At 31.6% G+C, this 16,043-nt stretch overlaps 1 pseudogene; it reads right to left on the bottom strand.

The window, feature by feature from the left end:
• Window positions 1–8,585: 8,585 nt before the first annotated feature.
• LOC124372276 lies at window positions 8,586–15,456 on the bottom strand (annotated as a pseudogene).
• Window positions 15,457–16,043: the final 587 nt, after the last annotated feature.

Genomic DNA, 16,043 nt, shown 5'->3' with positions numbered 1-16,043 from the left:
GCCATGGCTGTAACATGTCAAGTGCCAAGTAACCATTATAGTTTTGGATGTAGTGTTAAGTAAAAAAACCTTCAGAATAATGAGTGAAGAAAAAGATATTAGTTGGAGATGTATGCACAAGTGTAATGGAATGTCTACATCCGCAACTCCTGTAAAATAGGCCTAACCTCAAAATGTGTCTCTTGAGCTATATGATAGCTAGCCTTAACAGTAATTTTTATAACAGGCATGTATGATGAGATGCTTAATTCAATTAAAGAACTAAAAAAGCAAAAACAAAGTTTTAATCATGAGTTAGTGGGTCTGAAGAGGAAGGTAGAGGACAGGGATTTTGAAATAGAAGATTTGAGAATGCAGATCAATGACATGAATCAATCCAACAGACAATTTCACTTGGAAATAAATAAGTGGAGTTCAGTGTGCTGAAAAGGAAGATTACAATACAGATATCGGGGAGGGTTTGTGGGGCAATTAAAGTTACTTTTAATAGTCAACATATCCAGGCTGCCCACCCACTAAAACTGTTCAACGCTGATTGTTCAGTTTACAAGGAATGATATTCGGGAATAGTGGACAACACAGGGAAGAAAAGCCTACAACAATGCTGCTGCAGGCAAGCCTAAAGTCTACTTTTATTAAAACCTGACAGTGCACAACCGAAAACTGCATAGAGAAACTAGACTTAAGGCCAAAGACAGGGACTATAAATTTGTATGGGTGAAAAACGGAAGGATCTTCGCGAAAAAAGTGAAAGTGCTTCAATTATACACATTAAGTCAAGAAGGGTCATGGATAAACTTTGGAATTAGACGGTTTTTATACATCTGAACCACTATTAATTTGTTATATTCATTTTATTACTTTTAATGATTAAAACTGCTCGTCCTGATGCCCATGGCTGGCTAATTCTCCGACTTTCGGCAGGTAATTGTTTTTCTCTATCACTCTCTTAACTTAATATAGTTGGCGGTTTTTCTCTCCCACCCAGACACATATTTTCGTTGATTAATTAAAAGTAGTTTATTTGTTATTTTGTAATTTGTGTCCCTTGTGTACGTTTTCTTGTCGCAAAGTGTTCTATCCTGTCTTTCGTTACGTTCTAAATTGTTAATTTATTTACTATGCCTGTTAAATTATTATTTTTGCGCTAGTGCTTTCTAATTGATCCGTTCGGCGAACGGAAATTATTTATTTAGTAATCACTTTGTCTTTATTTAGTGTAAGCGAGACGCCACAGACTTTGCAAATTTAGTAACCTCGTGATTTCTATTTTATGTTTAATTAATTATTTTCTTTATAGTAGCGTGAAACGGCTTTAGTTTTGGATTATAATTTAATTATTGTTATTTGGGAAATGATGTACTGTTATTATTTGTAAATTACATAATTTACAATACAATTAATATTACAGAATGAATAAAATACAGTGAATTATTTTTACAAGTAAATGTTACCATGCTGAATAATTTAGTATGTCTCCTTCTAGCCTATAAGTAAATGTTTAAATATTTGAAAATTTGTTTTGTACGTAATATTTAATATTGTCACCAAGTAGTGTTTCTTATAATACTTGGTGTCTTGACATAATTAATTTTTTTATTATTTCTCGGGTTATAGTAAAATTTTTTCTGAATATCTACTGGTTATGTTGGCATTCAATAGGGTCCCCTTGAGTGCCGTCAGCATGACTCGTGCGGCGAATCTGCCTAATGAAACAGCACTGTTAAACCAAAATTGAATGCCCGCGCTCTGCCAGCACTACTGAACCGTCATCCAACTGGACTGTTTGTACTTCATTGCGTCTTGAACAAGGTTGGATCTAAAATGTTTTTTTCCTTCTTCTTGTACTGAACTTGAGAGGATTGAGTTTTATGGAGCGCTGCCAGATATTATATCTGGAGGAGGGCCAGTGTTAAGTTAACTAGTATTTATTTAGTTTAGTGACATGATCTGTAGGGGAGGATTTCATCTTTAATTCGGATTCGTGGAGGCAACTAAGCCCCCGCCTCCTTCGAAAAATCGGCTTTAAATAGATTTTTTTATTTTTTGCCTACAAACCTGAAACAAAATTACTTTTTAAAAATAGTGGGCCTAGAAATTCTACAAACTTTTCCCTCCCCTCAGTTCATAATAATTAACAGTTCAAAATTTATATTTACTACATGCCATACCTGAAATTATGTTATTTATATACCAAATTTCTATTTATTATGTTATTTATATACCAAAATTTCTATTTATTATGTTATTTATGTGTCAAATTTCTATTTATTTTGTTATTTAGTTTTGTAAGGTACTCGGTGCACCGTGGGGCTGCAGTTTAAATATTTATTTTACTTTGTAGGCAAGGAGATTCATTTTATTGTATTTTTGTGTAAAAATGTTTGCCACCTAATTAATTATATTATGTACTGGAAATTTAGTCTCTCTTTGTTTTACATACCACTAGTGGCATGTTGTTCTTTTTATGCTTTGCTCCGAGTTTGGGAGGGGCGCGCTTCCGAGACCTCCTGTTGCGGTTGAGGAGACTTCCGGTGAAGTCTAATTTCGCTAACTCGGGACAAAATATTATTGTAACTAATAGATCATGTTTTGCCCTTTCTCAATTAGGGGGCTTAAAAATACAGTGGTACGATACTTTAAATGTTTGTTTAATTGTTACTTACATATCAATTCCCTTTATTGATCAAATTCAAGTACGAATCAAATTAGGACGTATACTAATAATGTATTTATGCTATTGATGTATTAATCTGTCCAAGTAATGACAAGAAAATGTATATTTGTTTATAGTGTAATATATCACAGAGGCTTATCGTTAAAATATTTTATACATGATGTGTTGTTGTAATTATGTGAGTAATAGCTAGGCTTGCCAATATTCAAATGACTAGGTATATATGTATGTTTCACTTACAGGCACCAGAGACAGGTCAGAGAAGCGATCACATGTTGGTTATATAACTAAATACATGACAGACAGACGCCAAATACTTACTGACAATGTACTCTCTAATGTAAATATATATAAATGCCGTTTTTACCCTGATATTAATTCTTTCTTATCAACTAAGGAAGCGCTCATTGATTCTTCTCTAATATTATAAATAAATTTGTGGTCTATGTATAAGCATTTTGACGACCTACAGGTTTTATTATGTGGGTTTAACATTGATATGTTATTAATATCAGAAATAGAGATCTATTCATCGCTAATTGATATCTTACAAATACCAGATTATAACTTTCGGTTTAGATACGAAGATTCAACAAGGGGAGTTGGCCTGGCACCGTATTTTCATAAAGAAAACTGTCTGTTTATGTTTATCTGTTTTGTCTGATGTCAGAATAACTGAATGTGAGTTCGTGGCGTTTAATGTACACATTTTTTTAACCGATTCATACAAATTCTACACATTTACAGACCACCAATCACCCATGAAAGGTCATTTTGTATGAGCTAGATATGTTGTTGAATCAATGTGACAGCAAGGAGAGATTTATGTTTGTCGGTGATAATAATCTTAATATGCTGCGTCAACTCGCATAGTTCAATATGAATCGATTTTAACCTATTATGGACTCGTTCATTGCATCGATATTAACAGAAGAGAAGAAATTCGAAAAAAACGTTTTGGTCACATGGTGCAACGACCATATTTACATTAGTTCCTATCCTTGGAGGATATTTCCAACAGTTGTTACCTATAAATAAGCTGACCATTATCTTATAAGTTGCGCTGTGGTGAACGATCATGGTTGTAGAGGTCATGATGCTTTGAGGTAAACTATTCTAAGTAATGTTTCTGTTCATAGACTTTTGAATCAGGTAACCTGGCCAATGGCACATTCAGATTATAATCGAAACTCATTATGAAAAGGTAAAAGAGTATTCACACATGTCTATGATTAGGAGTAAAAAGAAGTAATATCAACAAAAGCTTCAAAAGCATCTTTGCTTCAGAATAATAAAAAAATAAAAAAATAGAATGACTGACTTTCTTTTTAAGAAAATAAAGGAGTGAGATAGAATGTTTAAATGATGAGAGAGCATTCTCCAAGAAATTGGAAATAACGTAGTGACTACATAGAAATTTTGAAAAACGATAGATTTTTCCAACGAAAAGACATTACGTTTTCAGTGAATTTTACAACGTTCCAAAGGATATGAAAAAGCAATGGAATTGTATAAATGCTATTCTTTGAATTGAAATCCTTTAAAACCTAGACGATAGCATATCGCGAGATTTTTTAAACAGTGATATTGAGGATACCATACAAAATAAATTTGCAATGTATTTATTTGTTTAATCATTAAAGATTGTAATCAGGTTTGCCATTCTAAGCATTGAACAACTCACTCAAAATGTTTGCGTATGTAAGCCTAGTAAGTTATTTATATGATTATCCAGTCACTAAACAATAAAAATTACCCGGGAACTGATGGAATAAATAAAAGGACATAAAAATGGCCCTGGAAAAAGATTTGTGATGTGAAACACAACGTTATAAGTTTATCACTTCTTTTTTTCTTTTATCAGGAATCTTTCCAGATATTCTTAAAGTTGCTTTTATATGAACTATTTTAAAGTCAGGATCCTGAAGCTTAACATCAAATTATCGGCCTGTAGCTATTTTATAAATATACGAGGAATACGTTGCATATTATTTAAATAAATACTTCGAAGAAAATAAAATAATTTATAAAACCAGCGTGGTTTCCGAAAAAAAAAAAGGAAGACAGAAACTTTGTTCATTTCTTTTATAAATTTTATAACTTATTACGTAAACTCCAGAAAATCAGGTTTTCGCCATTTTTGTCGATTATTCAAAAGCATTTGATACTCTTGATGCTGCTGGATGAATATATTGGAAAAATATTGGAATTGAACAAAGTGGTTTTGAAAGTTATTTGGAAAATAGACCATTTTCTGTTAAAATAGCCGATGAATGTAGTTCCTACAGAGTCTCCAACAAAGCAGCCCCACAGGTTAGTGCTTTGGCTCCAGTTCTATCTATATTTATGTTACCGGTAATAGTCTTGCAAAATAAAATTGTCATGTACATTTGGTTATGTGCGCGGATGACACCGCCCTAAGTTAGTGAGTGGGGATGAGTAAAGTCGAGTAAACGCATGTACGTTTCGGCTCCGAATTCTTTGGCAGTTTTATACTTTATTTAAAAGTGATCAGTTGTTTACTGTGATACTATTGACTTTTGTATTTTAGAGAGAACAGTGTTACCCTGTTAAAACGATATTACCTGAGTATATTGGAACGTAAATTAAAAACAAAGTTTCATGTACCGGTTGCCGCCATTCCTGTGCTTAAGTTTCTAAGAGCAACCCCGTCCCGTTTTTCACTGATAACAAGAACGAAGTCCAGCACTCGCTATTTGTTACTGTCCGACTCCAGCTCGGACGTCGACGATGCCAACTGATAAGAGCTTTGAACCCTGTTTTTGTTGAGAGTTGCATCAACAAATACTTATCCGGTGAATAGGTAATTTTTAAGCACTTAGTTTCGAATGCCATCTGAAGTGATGAAGACAGTAGTTTAGGCGGCGGTGAGTGTGGCTCTGTCTGCTGTAAACCAGGAAATTAAGCAGCTGCGTGACGAGGTGACTAATCCAAGGGAGGAGTTGGCTTATAGAACGGACAATCTAGAGCAATACCAGCGAAGAAATAATATTAGAATTTCAGGCGTGAAGGCGGCGAAGGGTGAGATCACCAACAGTGAGGTGGGGAAGCTCAGCCGAGAAAACCTGGGCTTCGAGCTGCCAGCAGAAGCCATACGAGTATGTCGCTCCTATCGTGTCGGGAAGCAGCCAGGACCAGCAGCGGATGGACGAATACGATCAGCCCATTCATTTTCCGTTTCATTAGCTACAGATACGTGGTTGGAGAATGACGCAAAAAGAATTTGAAGAGCACAGGAGTCACCATTTGCAAGCACTTAACATCACGTCATCTGGAGATGTACCCTAGGACTGTGGCGCTGTATGAAACACTTCGACTAGAGATGGTAGTGTTGTGGGTCGACGGACATGGGGAAAGAGGTTCTCGGTGACTCGGCTATCGGATCTACCGGCAACAAAACAGCGCAGATCCAATAGCTTGTACGTAAGTTGTAACAAACATATACGGTACATATTAATGTAACATATAAATCTATGTTTATTTTATTGATTACGTAATTTTATTTAGTAATTGAGTAAGTTAAGTATTATTTATTTCCATAAGAAAGTATTAGCTCACTATTTAATCAGTTTTATCCGTTTTATATTAAATATTGTTTATTATTTTGTTTCTGGTTATATATCTGAATCATTAATACAATTAACTTTCGTTCGTTTATTGCAATCCGTTTAAAAAATATGTGAGTGTATATTATAGAACTGAATTTTCAATTTAATTACATTTTTATATTTTGTGTTAATATAGTTTATATTGGCTGTATATTTTCTTCTCAGAAACCTTTATAATTGTTTTTAATTTTTACCATTGCAAGAACATTTTAAAATTTATATTTTTAACATTGAATTTAATTAATTTGTAAGGAGCCGAAATTGTCATGGCGTGTGGTTAGTTAACGTATTAGGCCTATTGCGTGGAATTAGAGTTTTGCTTCCTGGTTATGTTTTGAAACGGAAAGATAGGACAGGAAAAGATGGCGGTGGTGTTTGCAGTACATATTAAGAAGGGCTTGAATTTTAAAACCGCTTCTTTTTTTCGCCTTCTTAGTACTGGGCTGGGTCAGAATTTCTGATTATTGAAATTGATGTGTGAATACTTGCGGTACGGGGTACAGCCTCTAAACCGATCGTAAACCGGGTGGATATCTTGCAAAGAAAAATGTTGCAAACTGCTTAAAATATCTATATTAAATGGCAGTCATGTCTTAATTACAACGCATTTTTCCAAATTTCTGGTGACCTTTTGCTATGTAGATACAATATCTTAAATACCAACAAACTGTTTTAAAATGAAAAAAAATTAAATTAAAAAATTAAAAATGATGAAAAAATACTACTTATCCTAATCGTTGAAAGGGAAAAGATAAAACAACCTATAAATGTAGAGTATAAGATAAATATAAACTAACAAGATTTTGTAATACTTATAAGAACAAATTCACTGAGTTGCATTATTCCAAAAATATTTCATCAAATCCCAATAGAACTGATAACTTTTGAAATAAAAGCTAAACTTTTAAAGAGCTAAACCTTACATACTTAATTGGCTGCTTTAAAATGGGAAATGATGAATAGACCAGTGAAATTATGTTTTGAGAAAATAAATTAAATTGTATAAATTGTCATAAATATGTAGCTTTTGAATAACGTTTAAACTTATACATTGATGTTGGATTTATATTTGTACAGTATAAAATGTGTGTGCGCTCAAATTCAAGTTCAAACTCATTTATTAATAAAATTACGTTTTACAAATATATACCACCCCAAGGCCCTTGCAATGTGCTAGTGGGAATATGTTTAGGCTTTATGTTGGCAGTTCTTAACATTGGGATGTTTTAATTGTAAGTACATTCTGCGATACTATTACCACTACTACCAATCCATTTAATTGACTTCTATATTATAATGATCAATAACAGACCAATAACCAAGTGAGCCACTGTGTGTGTGTGTGTGTGTGTGTGTGTGTGACTGTGTATTAATTGAGTGTGCGTGTGAGTGTAAATTAATTATGTCCCAGCACAAATAAAAACCCTAATTTATAGTTAAACTTTTGAATTTTTATATAAATTTAAAAATGTTATTAGATAGTTTCTGTATCTATATAGCAATAAACACAATTCAGATAATTTTTTATGTGTAAATATCTTTTTTTAATAAGGCTGCTCATATACATTTAGATTTTCAAGTAGTTGTTATCATTGCATAGGGAATAAGTAACATGTATTCCTGTGTAACATGTTTATGCTATGCACATAAAACTCCATCCTAACCAATTAATCCTCTGAAAAACCATAAAGCCTACACTGCATCCTATCCGACAGACACGTGACTAAAGCATCGTATACGCGGATATTTTTCTGAAACATTCACAACAAATAAGATCCCTTCTTTCTCATTTTAATTTTTATCCACACAAACCATAGTATATCAGTATTTATGTTAAAAAAATACAACGTAAACTTCAATTTAATTAAAATGTTGTCTGTGTTCTGTAGAGGCTTAGGAATATATTTTTTTATGTAATATTACTTTTATTGTCTTTATATTGAATCAATCAGATGTTATCTTTGATTATTAAACTGAAGTTATTCTTTCGGTTTATTATTGCTAATTATGATTGGTTCCTTATCATTAATTTTTCAAATAGTTGGCAACTAATTTTTTTAATGTTTTATAAGATAAACGTATCTATCAACTGATGACTTCAGAAACATGGTCTCTGAGATGTACATTGCAGATAATTTGGACCAATAGAACTATTCAAGAGTTTTTATTGTGAAAAGGGGTAATAAAAACAAACAAATTAGAGATTCTTCAAAACCAAAGTTTATTAACGATAATCTGAATATCTGTTAGAGAGAAATAAAACATGCACATAGGAGGCTTCACGAGTAGAATTTCAGTAATCGAAGGTGAGGTTTGTTCTTCATCAAGTGCCTGAAACAAAATGCAAAAAAATTAGTTTTGCATGTAAATTATTATTTGTAATTTTTTAAAGGTACAAATACTTCATTTTTATTTCAATGAATTAATTTATAAATTTAATAGTTTTGATCAATCTTGATAAATGAGCCATCTTCCATATCGGTTATAACATAAATAAAGAGTTGGAGAACTTTGCAAATACACAAAAAAGCATACACTTTAATATAGTGGTACAGGGGTACATAGTTTATTATTACATGTACCTGAAAACAAACACGTATCAAGGAGAACAGGAGTGAATGAAGTGTTTATTGCGTTTTTTTAACGATGGAAAATTTACCGAAATGATTTGCTTATTAACAGTGATATAGATGAACAACATTTTGATTAAAGTAACAGTCAGAAAAAAAATATTTCTGAATGGGGTTGGAGACTGAGCAATAACCCTAATGGACCTCAATGATTTTGAGCAGTCTCATTCTTACCAGAGACCTCTTACTAAATGTCAGCACTTTATTGCTAACTGCGGTTTTGGAGGATAAAAGGTGCCAATCCCATTCCTAGTTCTTTTTCCAAAAGCAGCTATTCCTTAGTGGCAACGGTGTTGATCTTCCCTAGTGTTATTTACTTATGGAGGTTTTTCTAAGTAGTGTTTACCAATACATACAGTGTTATACAAGTTTGATACAGTACGGTTATGTCAAGAAATACGTTTCAAGTATCAATAAATGTTACTATGTTTATCGTATTATTGTTTTTTTTAGTATTATTATGTTAGTTTCAAAAAGATTTGTTGGATGAGATCTTAGTCTTTCATAAACTTTTCTAGCATTAGTAGTGGACAGATAAATAAGTCATTTTAATAAAACAATTTAAATTTTGAGATATATTACTTACTTGTCTAGTTTTTCCCAGAAGGCCATGAGTGCCTGCACGATCCAAGTGTCGTTTGGTTCGAGATAACTGAATAACAGAGACGTCCCAGCCTTGCACGTTCTTATCCATCCGCATCTCATCATATTTAAGATGAAAACCACATACTGTAAGAAAATAATACATTAACAGTTATAACTAATACTTAACTAATACATAAATATTTAGCTATTTTAGATTTACTTATTTTACATTCATGTAATTTTGTATGCAATCTGCAAGAATCTACATCAATTGACTACTTTATTTTAAATGTGAAATTATCACCAGTTAAACATTTGCTGTCTTACAAGATGTGGTTTAATACTTTAAAACTGCATTAAATTTATAAATATTTCTTGATTTCATTAGTTACATGTTTGATGATTACACGTGGCATAGAATAATCTAGACCTACTTTAAAGAAAAGTTTATTAAACATATAACTTGTAAGGACATTTAAGCAATTCATAACTCATCAAATAGAATAGAGTGAAAGCTAATTTGCTAAGTAATGGAAATAATTATTATTTTCAAAACAATCTAAATTCTTTTTTTATTACATCAGGTTTCCCCTAATTTCGCTTTGAAGCAGATTTTGAAAGAGTAATAAATATATTGGGACTGAAATTATGATCCCGAATGGTTCTAAGTGAAAAACATTCAATACAAATGATGTTTAAAGTAAAAGGTTTATTTATAATATACTTTAAAATCGTAGTTAGTATAAAAGTTACTTCACTACCATGACCTAACAGAATTTTTATCTGTTGTTTCCGCCATTCAGTGTTTGTTAAAGACATACTAAAGGAACAAATATTTCTTTAGTTGAGGTTTGTCACTTACCTTTAGAAAATATTTCCACCGGATTTCCATTCCAGGGCCACCCTTTTGAACTGCCAAGTAGGGCCCAAAGCGAAGACAGCCACGACTCGGTCCCAGTCGTATGGAGTCAGCTTCATAGGATTATCAATTACTCTGTAGGGGACAGTCAACAATCCATTCATCTCGCCGTTGGAGCAAAAACTTCATTTTCTCGTTTAGCACCTTGTGCCTTTTTTTCCTCTGTTGTAAAAAACCTGCAAGAAGAAACCAGTGAACGAAGATTAATTTTACTATGTGTGTTAGTTGATAATTTAAAGATGTTAATATAATTATCATTCTCACTGATTCAATTAAAAATTACTTTACAGTTATTTGTATAAAATAAAATTTAAAGCACAAGTATTTACTTATAAAATAAAATAATTATAGAAAACTGTTAATAAAACAATTACATCCGTACCAAAAATTACCAATTGATAGGTTAATTCGTTTATGTTCTTCAACAACTTGATTATTTACTGTGCTATTTTTAAATCATAACACTTTTACTTTTCCATCCAACAACTATAATAATAAACTACAGCTCTCAATACCATTGCTGCTGATATTATTTATAAAACTCAAGGTAATGCTCCTTATACTTTATTATTGTTTTGTAAATTATTATAATGATGTAAAGCATTGTAACTAAAACATAAAAACAAACTCCATCTAGAAACTTACCTATATTTGGATTTTGTAACTTTTTGTTTTTAATTTAAATTATGAAAAATAAAATAGGGTCCTTTTTGTAAATTTTATTTCTTATTAAAAAGATTTTTTTGTGAGTCGTTAAGGGTTATAAGCAAATTGATGGGTTATTTTAAAATATGAATTAAATAGCTAGGTTTTTAACTTGGCCTAAACTAATTCAATTAACATAGTAGCATTTTTACAGACTTTCCACTTTTCCATAAACTAATTACACAATTAAGTTGTATAAGATTCTCAATTTGAGCCCTCTCTAGTGCCTTACTTGTTGTAAGTTTACACTTTAGTTATAGAATCTTATAAAAAGTAGTGTAATAAACGAGGAGGTAAATTTAATTGGTTTAAACAAATTTAGTTAGTTTTACACGGCAAAGAAAAAATTGCACCTAGTGATTTTAGTTCAATCTGGCAAAAATATGGCGTATAAAAATTAATAACTTAACAAATTCATGTTTGATTAACTTGATACTCCTTAAAATAACCTATAAGGCAAAACAGATAGCTTTACTATGTACATTTTACATTATTTTATAGTATTTTTTATAGCAGAAGAACTTTTTTAAAACGTACAAAATGTTTGTAATTTGCTCAAAGTTGTTTTATATTTTACTATATGTAGCATAGGTGTACTACTATAATGAGTTACTTACTTTAAGTCCTGGCAGGATGTCCTTGGCATTGTACATTGTGATGAGAGAGATGTTCGCTGCAGGGATGATGATGATAGGAGTACGAGAGGTTCTCTTTGCCGGTTGGGAAGACAACTTGAGACCAGTCTGTAATAACATCATTAACAATTTTTACACAAAAAACCGAACCCAGATAGATAGATACAGTTCAACAATGATTTTTAATGGTATCCCATCAAAATTCATTGGTGTCTGGAGTTCATCCATTTGGTATTATATATAACTATGATTTGTGAATATAATTCAAGAAATAGTGATATAACGAAAACGTTGAAGAGTACATATCGTTCTTCCCTCTTACTTGAAATTTACTTAATCAAGGTTATTTGTACTCATTCCTTATCACATATTTTGAATCAAGATGGCTGCTTGTTAAACTTTCAAAAAGAATTTGATCTATTATATCGGTTAGTATGCGTCACAGAGCAATCCAGGACATATATCTGAAGTTAATTTCAACAATGTTTGTTTGTAATAGCCTCTTAATAATTTTCATTCAATCCACGACACTATCTGCTGACTACTCAAAAATTACTATCTATATTGTTCATTTTCTTTCATACAACATTTCAAAACTTCATTTCTTATTGTAAGATATTTAGTATCATACCAAATAAACTTTACTTCTTCTACGATTGGGATGCTTCTTTCTTTCTTGGTAATAATAGAACACAACAAAATATGATTTGAGTATGTGACTTAATTTTTTAAATATAACTAAACTAAGTATGAACTTAATTTGTACCAAAACTGAGAGAACTTTACCATTGCTGATGGAATGGTCTCAGGTTGGTATGTCTGAGGGGCTGGTAATTTCTTCGGTTGATCGCCTTCAGTCACTGACTTCAAGGACATTCCGTGGTATTGTTCCCATTGTATTGATTTTAAACCCTGCTTGGTCTCTGTAACAGTTTTAGTTAAATTTAAAGAATATTAATCCACATATTAACTTAATATAAAATCGTTTATATAAAGTTAAAAATAATCTTCTAATATCTCATGACATTCTGGTTGAAAATAAGCCTGATTATTTGAAACATACGATAGGAGATTCGACACTAGTTAAACCCAGAATTAATCACCTGAGACTTTGGAATTATAAACTTACATAGTTATCAAAAACGATTCAATATTATTTGAGTGCGAACTATATGTTCCTCAAACAAGATCATATCATGGTAACATATAATCGTTGAATGATTATAATTCTCTTGACATAAGAAGGAAACTTATAAATAATGTGGTAAATTTACCTTTCTCCTGTCTTACGAACCGCTCCTGACCGTAAACGGTTGTACACATTGGCCTGAGGGATGACTCTAGGAGCGAGGGGCCGTACGATGGGAGTGGGTTTATACGTCAAGGTGGGTGTTGCAGCAGGAGGCCTATGTTTGCTCTCCTCTTTTACTTTTACTGACTGCAGAATGGCAAACACGTTTTGTGCGAACATCTGAAAAAAAATATAATAACATTTTAAATGAAATGTTAATTCAAATAGATTCAGATTTAGTAAAGTACTGCATAAGGATGTTACTCTTACATGAGTAGAAAATCTGTTACCATATCATGACGTTGTGCTATGTTTTATTATATATTTCCAAGCCAATCATTAGTAACGATTATAATGTAATCAAAGACAACAACACTTAATAACACTGTTAAAAAATCACTCAAGAAGTATCCTAACTGAGTTATTACCTACTTTCCAAATAAAGACGAAAAATAATTGCTGAGAAATGTTTTATATGGCTTAACAGTAAAATACACCCATACTTTAAGATTATTAAGTTAGATATTGTACGGTGTTTGTGTAACGAATTCATGCACTGAAAATGTATTTCCATTACTCTTCAAAACTGAATATCTAAGACGATTCTGGATTCTGTAACAAAAACCTTTAATATATTATTCAAGTTTCACCATGATTAAACCAATAAATCAACTTACTTTTCCTGTGCTTTGTAATATTGTAGTTCTAGTCCTTCCCCGACGTTCTCTGGCTAATATGTCTTTAATTATGTCTTCTTCATCGACGTCCATCATAAAGTTTGGGTTCAGAACCAATATCATCTTGTCTTTTAATAGTAGTCCTCTTCTTGACCAAGCGCTTCGCTTTGATGGCAGCTATCTCTTCTACTGACATTGTTTCAGATAGGGGTCTGAAAGGAGATTTTACATAGTCATAAAAACCATTAAGTGACGTGAAATACATTATTTTTATTGTTGCTTGCTACTGTTTGAGGAAACGATAGTCATAAAGCTAAATAGTATTGAATAACGAATAATTTACTGCCTATTGGCCAGTTGGTGAGGTACTGGTTGTGATAATTTTCAAAACTTTAGTTTCCTTCGCAGTCAGACGATAAAAATACTAAATATGAGTTCAACAGGCCATGAGTCATACAGTAGGCTATTTTAAACGAATTAATAGTATTATAACAATAAATTAGACTTAAAATATTTTATAGGTAGTTACAACTCCTCAAGAGAACAAATTACCGATTTAATTAGGAGTGTTAAGCCTTTATTAACATTTGATATGCATTGAGGAGTTAACAAGTCCAAGTTTGATAATAACTACTAATATTTCTGTAAAATATTAATTACGTTTTGTTAAAAAAAATGTTTTAATGCAAAACACTCGGTGGCTTATATTAGCTATGTTAATAAGCATAACAGTATAATATTTTTTAAACAGGTATTTCGTACTCGATTAAGACATGTTTAATTAATTTTAAAATTAAGCCTTTACTATAATGAATACCCAAATTCACTTACTTTATGTTGTCAACAGTTACGGACACTTCTTTGGGTGTCTCCAATCTCGCAGCAAGCTGCTGTTTCAACCTCTTAACTTGAACATGTTCTAGCTTCGGTTTCTTTGCCACGCTTTCTATTGATTCGTTAGGTGCACGTTTTACTGGTGTCAGAGTTTCTACAGCTGCACTTTTATCAATATTTGCTGAGGTAGCTGTATGTCCATGTAGGTAAGCCAGAATGTCTTTTCGGTCAGGTCTTCGCACAGCTTGTATGTTTTCAGCCTACATCAAATTCGAGAGTTATAAAACACATAAAAAATAAATTTATAAAATATAGAACTTAAGCGTATTCATAATAAAAAAATTTCAAAAAACGTAACGCAACTATAAATCCGTTAAAACATTCTATCATTCATTTATTGGATGAGCGTTGGCAAATCCTACCACTAGAAGGACTGGCAATATTGTTTTTTCTGCCTTTATGTCCTTACAATATCTCGAAAACACAAAATGGTCATTAGACAAAATTTTACACGATGCTCATTTTCTATCTAGACAACACTGAGTTTCAACAATGATGTGAGTCACTCCATGTAATTTAGCTGAACGTTAGGTAATATGATGCTTCGTGGAAGATTAATTAAATTTTGCTCATGTTCAAGTCAATGTTTTCATTAATAATTTTAAATTTTTCAATGTATTATTAACACTTTCAATGCATTTTTCATGCATTTGTCTTTAAACTAAGGATACGCCGTTAATAAAAGGCAATATTCGTAAGATACTTACCGCAGCTTTTTCGGACATACGTAGCATGTGGCAGTTTGACATGCTTGAGTAGAAATAACAAACACGCCAATGTATAATATTCCTTTGGAGCCCCATCTTTACCAGACCTGCAAAAACATTTCACTGTAAGGAATAATGATCTTTTGTTTCATAAGTTTTATCTGTGGTCTAATATCTCTGTATTTATCACATTTTAAAAAACTGTCTGGTCATAATATAAATCCATTTATAATGTTATCACTTTCAATCTTAGATTATTTCAGAGAAAATTATATCTTAAATTTATACAGGGTTCTGCTTATACTTATTTCTATTAGTTTATTGCTCGTTTTTTCTGTTAAAAAAGAAATAAATATCTTATAAACCCAGCATCTGTTGTATTTTTATATCTCTTTGTACTTATGTTTTTTTTTTAGTTTGAAATTGTTTAATTTAATTTATATTTTAAAAAGTTAATGAATGGTTTTATCGTTTCTTCGGGACAAGTTTTATTAAATTGTTTTACGTAATTTTTTTAATTGAACATAAGGTAAGGCACAATTAAGCGTGTTTATATTTACATCTGGACTTTAAAGCAAATTATTTTACTGCAATAACTACTCATAAATATTTATGCTAACCTTAAATTTTTTAATTTGTATTATATTTAGTTTTTTGTTTAAAAAAGTGTTTTTGTTTTTGTACTTTGAAATTC

This window comes from Homalodisca vitripennis, unplaced genomic scaffold, assembly GCF_021130785.1.
Source record: "Homalodisca vitripennis isolate AUS2020 unplaced genomic scaffold, UT_GWSS_2.1 ScUCBcl_2828;HRSCAF=7941, whole genome shotgun sequence".
Classification (NCBI taxonomy): Eukaryota; Metazoa; Arthropoda; class Insecta; order Hemiptera; family Cicadellidae; genus Homalodisca; species Homalodisca vitripennis.
This window is presented reverse-complemented; position numbering and strand designations above follow the sequence as displayed.